Source organism: Podarcis pityusensis (assembly GCF_964106645.2).
Source record: "Podarcis pityusensis genome assembly, chromosome: 2".
Taxonomy (NCBI): Eukaryota; Metazoa; Chordata; class Lepidosauria; order Squamata; family Lacertidae; genus Podarcis; species Podarcis pityusensis.
This window is the reverse complement of record NC_138029.1, coordinates 38,297,697-38,311,922: the sequence shown is the minus strand read 5'-3', so window position 1 is coordinate 38,311,922 and position 14,226 is coordinate 38,297,697. Positions and strand designations below refer to the sequence as shown.

The following is a 14,226-nucleotide window of genomic DNA, read 5'->3' as shown; positions in this document are numbered from 1 at the left end:
TATGATGGCATGTTAACATATACAGAGTGCAACAGTAAGAGGATAACTTAATTTATGCCAGAACCCCTGCAGGCTAGTGGTGGCTAGATCGCAGCGGAATGTAAGTTCAGCTTTGGAATAAAAGTGCAAGAAATGCTGATGTCTCAAGCTATTTATTTTAAGAACTGGCTAAACATGGCAGTTAGCTGGCAGTAATGATTTCGTGGGTGACACTTGAACTCGCTCTAATTCTGCTTGTGAAAGCAGCCGCCTTGATTGCTTATTTTGGTTGAAGGAAGCTGAAATCCATTTTTTATTGATGTTGCTATGCCAGGCCAGCATCTTCCGCTGTAGCCCAAGAGGCTTTTCTTGTTGCAAGCAGCCAAACCTCCCAGCTACAAAACTGCAGCAAGTTAGCAAAGCCAAACTTTTCATGCCAAGCTAATTCATTACAGGAAACCCATTGAAGGAAATACCCACCCACCCACCCACCCACCCACCAGGGAAGCCCTGCTATAGAAGCTTAACCTGTCCAAACTGAGCATTTTGCCCACTGTACCTCCAAGTACAATAGGGAATTCCTGAGGGCCAAAAGCAGCAGGGAAGTTGAGGGCAACCTAGAACTGAGAGGCATTTTTTAAAGCATTTTGGAAGCCACCCTAGGAACCTGTTGCGGGGTGGAAGTGTAAATAAAACATTGCACATTCATGTGTCTGTTCTGTTCATATACAGTGGTACCTCGGGTTACATATGCTTCAGGTTACATACGCTTCAGGTTACAGACTCCGCTAACCCAGAAATAGTACCTCGGGTTAAGAACTTTGCCTCAGGATGAGAACAGAAATTGTGCTCCGGCGGCACGGCGGCAGCAGGAAGCCCCATTAGCTAAAATGGTGCTTCAGGTTAAGACCAGTTTCAGGTTAAGAATGGACCTCTGGAACGAATTAAGTACTTAACCTGAGGTGCCACTGTACAAATGTGAGGAGGGTGGGTTACCTAATCTTTGTAACAGAAGGTATGCATGGATGAGAGAAGCTTCACTTTCTCTCTCTCTTTTGCCCCTGTCCCTTTTCATCGTAGGGAGTTTTCTCCTGGTACAGAACAGCAGTGAGCCAGGCTTGGAAGAAAAGTCTGAAGCAATGGGAGACATCTTTCACTCTGGCATACCTTTTAGTGCAGAAATTACACATGAATATACCAAGTTAGCTGCCCCATTCACATATTCATTTGGCTCTGAGTTGGTAATGAGTCTGATCAATCATTTGGTAAATATACAACTGTTTTCTCCTGTTGATTCTGGAATGGAAGCAATGCCAATCTAAGCCTTTTGAAGTCTTGGCCATTATTCCCTTTCTCAATGTCATAACCACTACTGAAATCATTGCCATTTTAGGCTGCAATTCTAACCAAACTTCCAGGCAAACCCCACTGAATCCAGGAGAACTCTTTGTGTTGTCTCTGGGTAAAGTAGGGCAGTCAAGTAAACTACCTCCTTTATGCAGGCAGAGGAGAAGCTCCCGTTCCTCCAAATTTAACATAGTGAGAACAATTGATCACGGGAAACCAACTCAGCAAATGTACTGCAGCAAAATATGGAAGAGAAACTTCTACTGAGTGGAACAACAGTGAAGCTTTTGGCTTATAGTTCTCAAGAGGTCTACATTCTATTCCATTAATTCCTTTGGTAGCCTCTGGTAATTTGCTATGTACATGTCTGAAGCAGATTGGCATCAGCGTGGGAGTGTTGTTAAAAACAGCAAAGTGTCAGCATCCAACCATTCCACCCTCTTACCTTTCTCCACAGCTGGAGGGTATACCTTGGGTTTCCAGACTTCTGATACTCTTCAGAAGAGAAAAGGAAAAGGTCCTGCTACTGCCTGATAATTCTGGAGATAGGGGAGTGATCAGTTTCGGAGATGGGTGGTATTTTTCAATATATATGTAGTTTTTGTTTTTTTGGGGGGGTGTTTGTCTTATCTGCATTTTTTAGGTTTATTGGCATGGGGATGGAATTGCCTGCTTTTTTGTTGAGTTGTGCTGGGGGGGTCACCTACTTTTTTTGTTTGGGGTGTTTTGTCTTTTCTCTTTGCTAGTGTTGCCTAAGGGATTTTTTGTTGCTGTCTGGCTGGGGTGGTCCTTTGCCTATTTGGGGGGGGGTGGCTAGGCATGCGTTTGGGCTGGGGTTGTTGTGGTTCAGAGCATTAGCAGTTTTCTTCTGTGAAATAACTGGGTTTTTGTGCTCATGAAAGTTTCTCACATTTCCGAATGTGCCCCAAAGCCAAATAGATCCGGGACTCCACCCTAGATTTCTAATGGGCCATCAAAATAAAACAGGCATTTATGTAAAGTAGTTCATGACACTATGGATGTTTGGTTTGTCCATTCCCTTACACCCATGATGTAGCAAAAATTAGACTTCAAATCCTCTTCTGCATACTACCCACACTCCTACGTGCCGTCACTTATAAGATAAAAATCCCATGGTTTCACTAACAGAACATTCCAGCATGAAGAAAATATATCTAATCCCCCGCTTCCTTGTACATGTCCTGACAGGAGTAATGAAGTGCTTTTAAGATGCTCCCCCCCCTTAAAAGCATCCTGTCTCATTTACTAATGGATGAACTCCCTCCCCAGGAGACAATCTTCGCTTTACAAACTTCATTACTCAGGCCTGTAGCTCTGAAAGCAAGGCGCTTCCTGCAGCATTCCCTGTAGACTTGAAGAGGATGTGAAGATGACAACTGCTGTGTGCTAAGGAACTTAAGGCTGCTATGTATATACACTGGTGGCTGCAAACATGATGCCCACTCAGAAGCCTTTGCTGGTGCCCACAGGGTCCCTTCTCCCCACTGAAATCAGCCTCGAAAGAAGCATTATATTGTGGCCAGTAGGTTACAATGTGAGCATGGTTGCGGTGTGCTGCCCACAAGTTTCTCCGGTTTCTAAATATGCACACACACTAGTCTGAGAGCACAGTTCAGCTTGCTTCTCCCCAGATGCACAGGATTGCAGTGTATGGCATTCTCTTCCTCCCTTCATAAAACTGCATGGACACAAACACTTGCACATCATGACAAAGTTTGAAGGCCCTGGAGCCTTTCTTAAGAAAAATCCCAACTGATAAAGCTCAATGTGGTCATGTTAGCAAGAACTTTCCATGCAATGTAGCTTGTCGTACAAGCGACACCTGCTGGAATTTCCTCTTCTACACAACCATTCAAGGGTGCAGAAGCCCTCTACCATTTCTGCATCTGGCCACCCCAATGGAAGATGATTCTCAGTTCTAACACTGTGAGCCAAGGAAATGGACCTACAAACACAGGTTAGCGCTGTCGTGTTGTCAGAAGATCTCCTGCATTCTTATGCTTGTATGAGAAGAACTTTCCCAACTGTTTCTGTTAAAAGTTGGCACTTCTCCCTTGTACTGTATTTGTAAAACTAGTTTTGCTTCCACCACCATTTCGTCTCGCAGCCAAAAAGGAAACTGTTTCCAGTCTGCAACACGAAATGCTTGAAAATGTGCATTGGGGACTATCATTAAGGTTGCCAACCTATCAGAACAAAACTGGCATAGCCTATTCTTGTCCCTTTAAGAACCACTTGCTGTTTAGAAGTTAGCAGACGAAGCTTTTCACACCTCAGCAGTAATCATGGTCATGTACAGCTACAGTGGCCACTGAAAAAGTTGGCAAACCTGGTAGGCATCTTTTCTGGTTACAAAATTCAACAATTGGGAATTGACAGAGTTGTAGGATCCTTCTCAAAGATTTGCCTCTGGTTAATTTGCAGTAATAGCCAGCCTGATTCTGATGTATGATCCCCATAAGTGCCAATGCTTTACTGAAATAAACTATGTATACCAGCTGTGCTTTCCAATCCCACTAGGCAATGCATTTATTCCCAAGCCTGAAAAGCAACACTCTGTAGCATACTTTCTTGGGAAACTGCACAGCTGCAGTCTTGATGTACTTCAATTATGAAATTAACACCTTGTAATTACAGAAGAATCAAAGAGAGAGAGAATGAATTCCAATCATCATGCAGCAAAACAAGGCTTCCTGGAAACACAGAAATTCTCTCCACTGTCTCTAGCACAGCAGGCTCAAAAGCAGTCACCTGAAATTCAGTTCACTATCTCCTTTGCAGTCCATTGCCTTAGTGTGGTTTCTCTACCAAGCCATACATGGAGAAAATGAATTCTGCCATTGTGCCTTTGTTGCTGAAAAGTGTTCAACTGCATTAACACAGATTTGTAGATATCCCTTCAACTTGTCTCCTGAAATAGCAGTGTGTGAGGCTTCCATTGGTGCACTTATGAAGCCCTGACCTTGCCGCTGCCACCTGATCCCATCTAGAAAAGTAGCAGCAAGACTGGTGTCGGGAGGGTGGCTCCACCCCACCCCCTGCTACTGGTCACCTGAAAGAAGTTAGAATTGTCCTCTACTCTATTTGGGCTCCCAGGACTCTCCCTAGGACAGGCATCCTCAACCTCGGCCCTCCAGATGTTTTGAGACTACAATTCCCATCATCCCTGACCACTGGTCCTGCTAGCTAGGGATCATGGGAGTTGTAGGCCAAAAACATCTGGAGGGCTGAGGTTGAGGAAGCCTGCCCTAGGACAACTGCCTTTCTGCTTCTGATCTGCAGCCTCCTCACTTGCTTTTGCATAGCTGCAATGTGTCCTTGAGCCAAGTCACTCTGCTTGCTTGGATGCATAAAGGTTGGAGAGGTGTGCATGCAGAAGCCTCTGCTTTTGTGTTGCTGGAATGTGTTCTACCACCCAGCAGTAAGAATCACACCCATTGCTTTGCACACTCTTGTCTCTGGCCTGCCCACCTCTGGAATGCGGCCTCCAGAAGGTTGCTCGTGACAGCATGTGGCCCTTGATCCTATAAAGGCTTCCCAGCCTTGCTCTATTGCAGGATTTCCCAAACTTGGGTCTCGAGCTGTTTTTGGACTACAATTCCCATCACCCCTGACCACTGGTCCTGCTAGCTAGGGATGTAGTCCAAAAGCAGCCGGAGACCCAAGTTTGGGAAACCCTGCTCTAGGGCAACCAGGCTGAAAAAAATTGGTAAATGGGAAAAGAGGGGTTTTTGTTTCCCAGAGGATCTATGTAACATAAAATCATCAACAATGGTATACATTTTCTCAGGAGTCGGCCAGTTGAAAAGAAACAAGCAAAAACAACAAGGCAGCGCTCCGGTGCATTTAACAGTTCTGCGAAAGAGGGAATTTGGACAGCCACTGCTTATTATGAAGGGCTGAAGATAAACAACATCCACTGAAATTCCCTCTTCTGAACAATCATTGTGCAGGAAGAGCTCTGTCTTCATTTCAACTGGTTACCGTCGAGAATCATAAAGGGAGTTCTCAAAGGGTTCCTTCCTCCTGCTGCTATCTCATATTTGGTTTGGATGATTTGCCTCTTTTCTGCCCTGATTAACTCAACAGGTCTAATCCACCCCTCATCCTAATTCCAGTGTTAATATCAGCCTGTTCAATAATAGACTGAAGTTATAAGAAATGGCGTGCAGCACAATTTTATGCTTGTTTACGCACAAGCGAGTCCCACTGAGTTCAGTAGGGACTACTGCCAAGGAAGTGTGCACAGAACCTTGTCTTGAGAAGTCTCTGAGCAATTTGATTCAGCAAGTATTCAGTACACCCAAGAACCCGCCAATCCCCACATGTCGTGTGCTACTAGCTTTGAAGCATCATGCAAGTCATTAAAAATGTACAGTTTTTATGTTCAATTATGTATAGGAACATTTATTTTAAAACACTGGGGGGCGGAATGAACAAAAAAAAGTGTGCTTTCCTTTCCTTTAAAAAGCAAAGCATCAGCAGAAACCCATCAGATTCAAAGGTGTTCCTCTTTGCATGTAAGGATAAAAACTCTCTAAATATGCTTGAAGGGGCCAGATCTATTTTTTAAGAGAGGGAGGGCTAAAAATCCAGACCCCCCCAAAAAAAGGTATTTTGAAAGATGGTATAGATGTCAGGCACCAAATTGGAGTCTGGCCATCTTCATTTGGTCGCAAGTGGCCAATAGCCAAGTGCAAAAGGCGCCTAGCACCTGGTGAATTTTGAACGCTGACCCAAAGGCTGATTCACGTATCATGCCAGCCGCATCAAGGACACCATACAATGGCGGCTTTGTACCATGGCTATAACCTCTGTAATCAGAACACCATCTGCACCTGTCCTTTCATAAAGGGGTGACACCATTCCACTGCTGCTCAGTCTTAGTGGTGGCGAGCCACTTTGAAAATTGTTCCTTTTATTGAGTAAATAGGCCAGCGTGCAGAAGGGTTTCTTTGCCATCTCATAGGGTGCCATCATGTATGCAGAAGTCCTAAATGGCTTAAGATGAAAAAGACCACAACTAGCTTTGACACTTTACTAACTCCAATGCTGTGCCTTTCAGTATAGGAAGGTCAGCAGACATTTGACTGCTATAGTCTTCCATCTGGGAAGGAAAACTCTTAATCACTTAGCTCTAGTTCCCTATAAGAGAAAGAGAGAGCAGAATGGGTCCATTTGTGCATGGAAATATTCCCTTGATCTTTACAGCAACAGTCAGCAGCAGAATCTCAATGAATTAGGTTGGGGGTAGAGGATGGAATGCAATCCACTGCCCTCTCCAAATTAAGCCACGCAGTGGTACGTATAAATGCAGTAATACATACCAAATGGAATATGGATGTTTTTGAAATGCCAGGGCACTGCTATTTAGAACACTTGCTACCTCACAAGAACAAGCCATAAATGTGCCTGCCCCTTTCATTTTCTTATTACAGATGTAATTCTCCAGAACATATTTATGAAGTATCTGTAATGGAAATTTGCCATTACCTAGGCTGTGCAGGGAAATGGGATCATTATGACTTCAGGAGCGCTACACCAAGAACAAATTTGCCTCATTAAGTCTAATTCAGATGCCCCAGACCATTAAGCAATATCAACCAAAAGCATTGGCGTTTCTTGTTAAGGGATTTTGTAGTGCTGGAGAAAACTCCCAAGAGTAACAAGGTGAGCTGTTGTGATGTCACAGGATGCTCACAGAGAAGCAGAGGTTCACATGGGTCACATGACCCATAATAGCGCTTGCTCTCACAGCTGGGAAGCCTACTTGCACATACTGCTGTGCGCTTACCGGATCCGTTCTCACAATCCACCCAACAGAGAGATTGGGTGTGGGGTCAGCAGGTGAGTGGGACCAGTGGCCACAAACTATCCTGCCACTCGTACAGTGAAGGTGTAGACCAGAAGCCTCAGAACAGGCCTACTGTGCTAAGCTAAAGAAGCTCTGGACAACAGAAAGGTGATAAACAGGTCAGTTTTTATAGGGAAGTAGAAGTCCATCTGACCACCACCAATGCAAAAGCTGAGTGGGAAGAGATCCCAGGCAATAGGGAAATGAAGGAACAGGCAGCCCAGAGACATGGGTCACTGAGCGAAAGGTGCAAAGAGACAGAAGCCTGAGGATAATGCAGGTGAAGGAGAAAGAGGCCTAGGAAGAAGTCAAGCACCAATAAGAAAGGAGGCTGAGGAGTGGGGACCCAGCATTACTCAGAGCACAAAGGGAGAAATGGCTGTTGACTGAAAGGGAAAACAGGAGCATTCTCCCTTTATCTGACAAGGCAGCTTTCTGAGAGTGCGTGTGGACAGTGTTAGAAACTCAGATATGTAAGCTAGGTGCCAAATGGCTCCTTAAACCAAGGTTACAGTTGCCAAAATGGAATGTCTAGTTGCCATTTTGGGGCAAGCCGGCTCTAATGCCTTATTTTTCAAATGATGGACTGACTGTGATTGATTCTCAGTTAAACATCTGACTAGTTCAGATGACAACCTTGATCTAGGTTAAGAGCTTGACTTAAAGAAGAAAAGTCACTTGATAGCGGGACAATCTACATATATACTGGCCTATTCCAACCTCTTTTTCTTAACAGTGACTGCTCCTGCTCAGGCTGCACAGAAAAAGCATTTTGGTTCCCAAAATTCATTCTGACTGTGCAGATAAGATATAACTGATGGAAGTCTACAGGATGGGGTATTAGTCTGTGAAAACAGTTCAGATCCAATGATCCCCAGATAGTGAAGAAGTCAATCGCCATCCTGGTGACCAATCTTCACTTGGTCGCAAACGGTTGAAAGCTAGGTGCAAAATGCCTGGCTAATTGTGAACACTCTGTGTGGCACAAGGAATTGGCCAGCGTAAGGAGGAAAAGCCTGTTGGAAGGTGTAGGCTTAAGATCAGGGGCCTAAGGAAATGGGTGGTGGAAGAAAGGTGGGACTAAGGAGAAGGGTGTGCAGGGGAAATTCCCCTAGCCTAGGTGTGGGGAATTGTATACAGTCATCAGGAAAGGAGGCAAGAATGCTGTTGATGAGGCTTGGGCACCTTGGGCTACAATACCAAGAGGCCACAGGGTTGTCAGACTCCTGTGTCATTACAAGTTAGAGTGGAGTGGAGAATTTTTCCACATGGCTTCTCTCATCACAGCTCAGCCATAAGGAGGCAGGAAGAGCCAAGGGACAGGAAGAGAAGGCTCATGGCGCTGAAATGAATTTCACATAATGATTCGACAAACCAATTCTTTTATCGACAGCCTTTTAAAGTGTGGGTAAGCAGGTGTTTAAGTGTTTGTGGAAAGTAATTGTCAGGATACTTACAAAGGATGGTATTCAACTAGATAACCAAGTGAGTGCACGGATTACTGCTATCACAAAATGACTTATTCTACCCCCAAATATGCTCCAGAGGGTTGGGGGAACTCCCAGAACAGATTTAGGGGTGTGTGGTATGAGAGGATTTCTCATTCTGTGGCACAATGAGAAATCCTGGTGCTGGTAGAACAGGAGCCTGAGGGTTGTGTTGCATACAACCCACAGAATTTATTTCTGTGGGACTGCTGTGGATCAAAGAGTTTGAGATTTCTCAGCTCCTGGATATCATTTATAGTGGGAGCAGTTTCACTTCTTGCCAGCATTCATTCCAGGCTAACAGTTATCTAAAATGTAGCTTTCACACACTCTGGACTACCCTGAGTTTTCCTTACCATTCATTATTGTTCCTCCAAGGTGCATTATGTTGGGGGGGAACAAAAGCACACTTTATTCCCAGAAAAAGTACAGATATATTTAAAACTTCTATCCTATTGCTTGGTTTATGTAGCAACACCCCCTCCCACACTGGACTTTTCCACATAGATGAATGTAAAAGCAAGTATTAATAAATGGTCCTGATCTTGCGGAAGCAGCAATTTTATCAAACTATTCCATCATTATTTTCCAAACAAATATAAAGACTTTCCACTTATCATTTAGTACCAAAAAGGCAGATTTCGTGCATATAGGCTATTTTTGGAGGGACACTGGCCATTTAGAAAGACTACAGAGACTGCATGTTTTTCAGGGACTATCAGCCTCAAAATCAAAACTAGTGTAAGGTGTTCTGGAGCTTCAGACATACCAGTAAAAAAAAACTGTGATTGCACATTGTTTGTCCAACCCTAATTAAATAAATCACTGTCTGAGTGGACTTTTATTCTGGCTATATTAATTGTAGAAATTAATTAAGAGGGGTGTATATTCTGTATGGATAGAAAAACTCTTAAATTATTCTAAGCCAGCAGGTTTCAACCTGTTCAGGTATATGGAACATCTTCTCCCTTCTCAATATTCTCCTCCTCCTCTCAAATTTCTGCCTTCACCACATTCACCAAAAACAAAATGGTAGTGGTGGCCTAGTTCGGTTGCATTTCTATTTGGGTCCAGACTCCAGTTCCACTAGCAAAACTCATATTCAGCCCAATTCTAACCCTATCCAGAAGCAAGAGTCTTTCAGAATGACACTCTTTTAAAAGATTACCTTAGTCTAAAGAAAGATTATGTACGAAGGCCACTGACACTGTATAACTAAAGCTGTCACAGCCATTGGCTTCGACAATGAGCTAATGCAAAGCAGAATGGTGCAGTGTTCTCAGACAGGTGTAAGTATTGTAAGTCAAATCTAACAATCAAGTGGAAAATGAAGATTTGTGTAGTGCAATACTAAACATGCCTATTCAGAAGTCCCACAGAGTTCAATGAGACCTAAGCAAAGCTAGGACTGCAGCCTGAATCATGGCTCCTTAGGTCTGAAATAAGCTTAAGAATGATCTAGTGAAGGCACAAAAGCATTTCTCACTGATCAGTCTATGTAAGAAAACAATGAACCTGACAAACATTCAGAAAAGAAGTATGCAATAAACTTCCAAGGATGCAGGACTGAGTGTGTGACACGTATTTCAATGGTTTCCCCACCTAAAAAATCCCTGCCCATAGAAAGCCAGCTAAATCCTCTTCTCAAATGTGCTAGCTTTTCTCAAGCATAAGACTTAATATATAGGATTAAATCATGTAACTCCTCCCACCCCCCACCCCCGAATTCTGAAATTCTGTAGTTCTGTGAGAACTGTACCAAGTGCTCTGTTTCATTCTGAATGTTTGAAGGGACTCCAGTGTCACTCCAGGGCTTTTTTAATTTTTTGTTAAGGGTTGGGGGAGAGAATTTGATCAGAAGTTGGGATTGTCTGGACTAGAATATTTGGGTTGGTGCCACTTTTTCCTCTGTGGCCCAAGTCAGCAAATAGTTTTGCCAGAGCAGAGATGCTCTGAGAAGCAAGTGTGAGGGAGCAGCCTTAGCAACCTGCTAGCAGGTCCCTTCTACATCTGTTCTAGCTCCCAAATTTATTTCCCCCTTTTTGACAACTGCACAGCCTGTGGCCTCAACTTTGAGGGGCACAATCAGAGGTTCTGCCAGCTGCTGATCCTAGGAATCACTCAGAGATAGGTTTAGATATGCCAGATTGAAAGCATCTTTACACAAGTGATACTTGAATAGGCTTTGGACAGAAGCAAATAAAAAATATAAAAAATCCTGGGTTTTCACTGCAAAGACAAATCACACATGGACCAGGATGCCCAACTATTTTAAAAAGGGCATATCTTTTATTTCTGGTCCACTTTAACAACATTCACAACTGACGTGATCTAATTTAAGGCTGCACGATTATGCACACCTATCTAGGAGTAAAACCCACCAAATTCAAAAGAGAGTTTCCATTTTATATGAACAGCATCAGGCTGTAGTGCCACCAAGGAAGACTTACTTCTGAATTAACAAGCTTACTGTACAATGCTGTGCATATTTACTCTGAAGTTTCACCAGTGCTTAATGGAACTGTTGGTAGTTGGCACAGTTAGGCTGGCAGTACTTGCTTGGAAACAAGTCTGGCTGAAATCAAAGGGATTTACTTCTGAGTAAGCAAAGCTAGGCTCATTCTACACAAGCCTTTCTTTACTTAAGTGTCTCTCCTTGGAAGTGGGCCCAACTCCTCCCAAACTGTAGTCAGACACACAGGAGGCCTTACCTTGCCCAGGCCCACCTGGATCTCCGAGGTGTATACAAGCTGCTCCTAAGAAACCGGGGGGAGAGAGTTCATTTGCAGTCCCTTAACGTGGCCATGCTCAGGGCCTCGGACCCGGACTCGCCGTGGGTGCCGGAGGAGGTGGATCGCCTCCAGGAGCAGTGCAGGCTGGAGCCCCTCTTACGGAAGGACGACGTGAAGCGGTAGAAGTTGCTGTGCCTGTTGCGCAGGTACTCGCGGTAGTTCCTGGTGAGCAACGTGTAGAGGAAAGGGTTGATGCAGCTGTTGCTGTAGGTCAGGCAGGTCACCAGGTAGTTGATGCACTTCTGGGTGTGGGGCGCGAGCCCGAGGGGCCCGTGGTAGAGGGGCACCAGCTGCCAGATCCAGAAGGGCAGGAAGCAAGCCCAGAAGACCAGCACGATGGTGAAGACGAGGATGAGCACCTTCTGGCGCGGGGAGCGCTTGGGCTCCTTCTTGCGCGGAGGGTTCCTCTGCGACTCCAGGTAGGTGGTGGCCAGGCGGGCGTACAGGCAGCCGATGATCAGCCCCGGGGCCAGGATGCTGGTGCTGAAGAGCACGGTCAGGTAGAGCCGGTAGGCGTCGGGGCTCCAGGTGGGCGCGCAGATGTGCTTGCCGTCCTTGCTGCGGCTCAGCGTGACCATCAGCATCATGGGCAGCGTGAGCAGCAGCGACACCCCCCAGACGGCGCCGGCCGTGGCTTTGCTGAAGCGCCGCGATCGCTGCCGCGTGGCCAGCGGCCTGGTGACGGCCAGGTAGCGCTCGGTGCACATGACGGTCAGCGTGAAGATGCTGGCGTGCATGGTGAGCAGGTCCAGGCTGAGCAGCACGCGGCAGCCCAACTCGCCGAAGTACCAGTCCTGCGCCACCGACGTGCCCACGATGAAGGGGATGGAGCACAGGTAGAGCAGGTCAGCCAGCGCCAGGCTGGCGATGGAGCCCGACAAGGGCGCGCCGCGGGCGCACCGCCCCGAGCGCCACAGCAGACCCAGCGTGTACACGTTGCCCGCCACGCCGGCCACATACATCACCGACAGCACCGCGCCGAAAGCCCACGCGGCCGCCGCCTCCCCGGGCCCGCTCGACGAGGAGGCATTGCCCTGCCCGCCGACGGCGCTCCAGTTGCGCTCCATAGCGGCCGGGCGCACGCGGAGAGAGTGGGGCAGCCCGGCCGTCTCCCGCCCAACTTGCAGCGCGCCGCGGTCCGGGCAGCCAATCGCAGGGTCCGCTTCCAAGCGCTCTCTCTCTCTCTCTCTCTCTCTCTCTCCCCGGCCCGCCCCTCCCGGCGTCGCCTCTCCCCTCTCCGAGCGCCGCAGTTTCTCTCCGAGGAGTCCCACCCCGGGAAAGGCAGAGCTGCGCAACGACGGGGAAGGCATGCTAATGAATGGACTCGGAGGAGGGCAGGCGCTGTGCAGGTGGTCCGGGCGCTTCCTGCTAAGCGAAAGCAAGCGAAAGTCTCCTGGAGCCATTAAAGACTAACACATTCCATATGGCGTAAACTTTCCCGGGACTGCAGTCTGAGTCTGCTCCATCAGCTGCATGAAGTGTCAGCCCGGGTTGCGTCTGTGCGCGAGGGGAGGGAGCGCAGGCAGGAAGGTCAGGAAACGCACAGACGGGGATAACGTTGCCACCCGTCCTATATAAGACAGGACTGTCCCGTATTTCGATGTAAAATGCTACATCCTGTATTGATAGAATTTTGTCCTCTCTTTCTCTCTCTCTCTCTGCCAAGTTAGGGGTCTTCTCCAAATGCATGCGTTTGAAAGGCTGTGTGAAAGTTCATTCATTTAAGCTCTGGGGAGCCAAGCACAGACAGATTTACAAATTTCTGTGACAAATTCCAGAGGGGCCATCCTGTTAGGCTGCAACAGATTGTAATGGATCACTTTGAAGTCACTTCAGCACCAGATAATTAAAAAAATTGCAACACCCCATCCTGTATTTTGCCAAAAGAAAGGTGGCAACCCTGGGGCTGATTCACAAAACAGTTGGTTGCTAGCAGGCATTTTGGCATCGGTGAGCCAATTACCGCATGTTGTGGTTTGATAATAATCCATCATGCCAATGGTGGCATTTAACCTCTTGGATGGATTTTGCTCTTTAGCTCCAGGATGGCCACCTTAAGCTCAGTTACAGAGAAATGTGCCCCTAGTGTCTTGGTATACTGCCATTTCTGATGTCAGATTTGTGTCTGTTTCTTCTTTTGCGTAGAGACTGGCCTGTCTATCCTACATAGAATGCAGAAGGGCATTATTGGCAATCCTCAGAAAAAGTTTCTTGTCAGTGAGGAGGCAAAATTACAACCTCTTGTTTGAAAGTGGAAGAGGAGAGTTGGTGGACCTTCCTTAAAGGTTTTAAATCAGGTTGCATGGTCACCTGTCATGTATGATCAAGCTGAGATTCCTGCACAGCAGGGGGCTGGACTAGGTAATGCTTGGGACGCCTTCCAATTCTACAGTTCTATGAATTGATAAGATACAGGAACTCCAGAGTCCTCATTATGCCAGGAACTTGGAATGATCCACCCCATTCCCTACAGAGTCTACACATGGCTGGAAGACAGGAGCAGGGTGGAGTTCCACCCCAACCAACAGTGAGTTTTGGCAGCATAAGCTGGGAAAGGTAAGGTTTGCTGCTAAATGCATATCAACCAAAGCAGGATTCACCAGTGGAGAAGGTTGTCAGAAGGAGGACTCTAGAATGGGAGGCTTCTCATTCTTATTTTTACTATCACACACAATCCAACCTGCACCCATGCTAGAAAGTTCTGAAAATGTGAGCCATGAGCAAGTCTCAGGGGAGGAAATGCAGC

At 46.3% G+C, this 14,226-nt stretch overlaps 1 pseudogene across 1 annotated transcript; it reads right to left on the bottom strand.

Moving 5' to 3' along the window:
- Window positions 1–11,054: 11,054 nt before the first annotated feature.
- Window positions 11,055–12,547, bottom strand: LOC308470555 (urotensin-2 receptor pseudogene; annotated as a pseudogene). Its single transcript has one exon. The product of its transcript is annotated as a urotensin-2 receptor pseudogene (transcript).
- Between the last annotated feature and the right edge of the window lie 1,679 nt (window positions 12,548–14,226).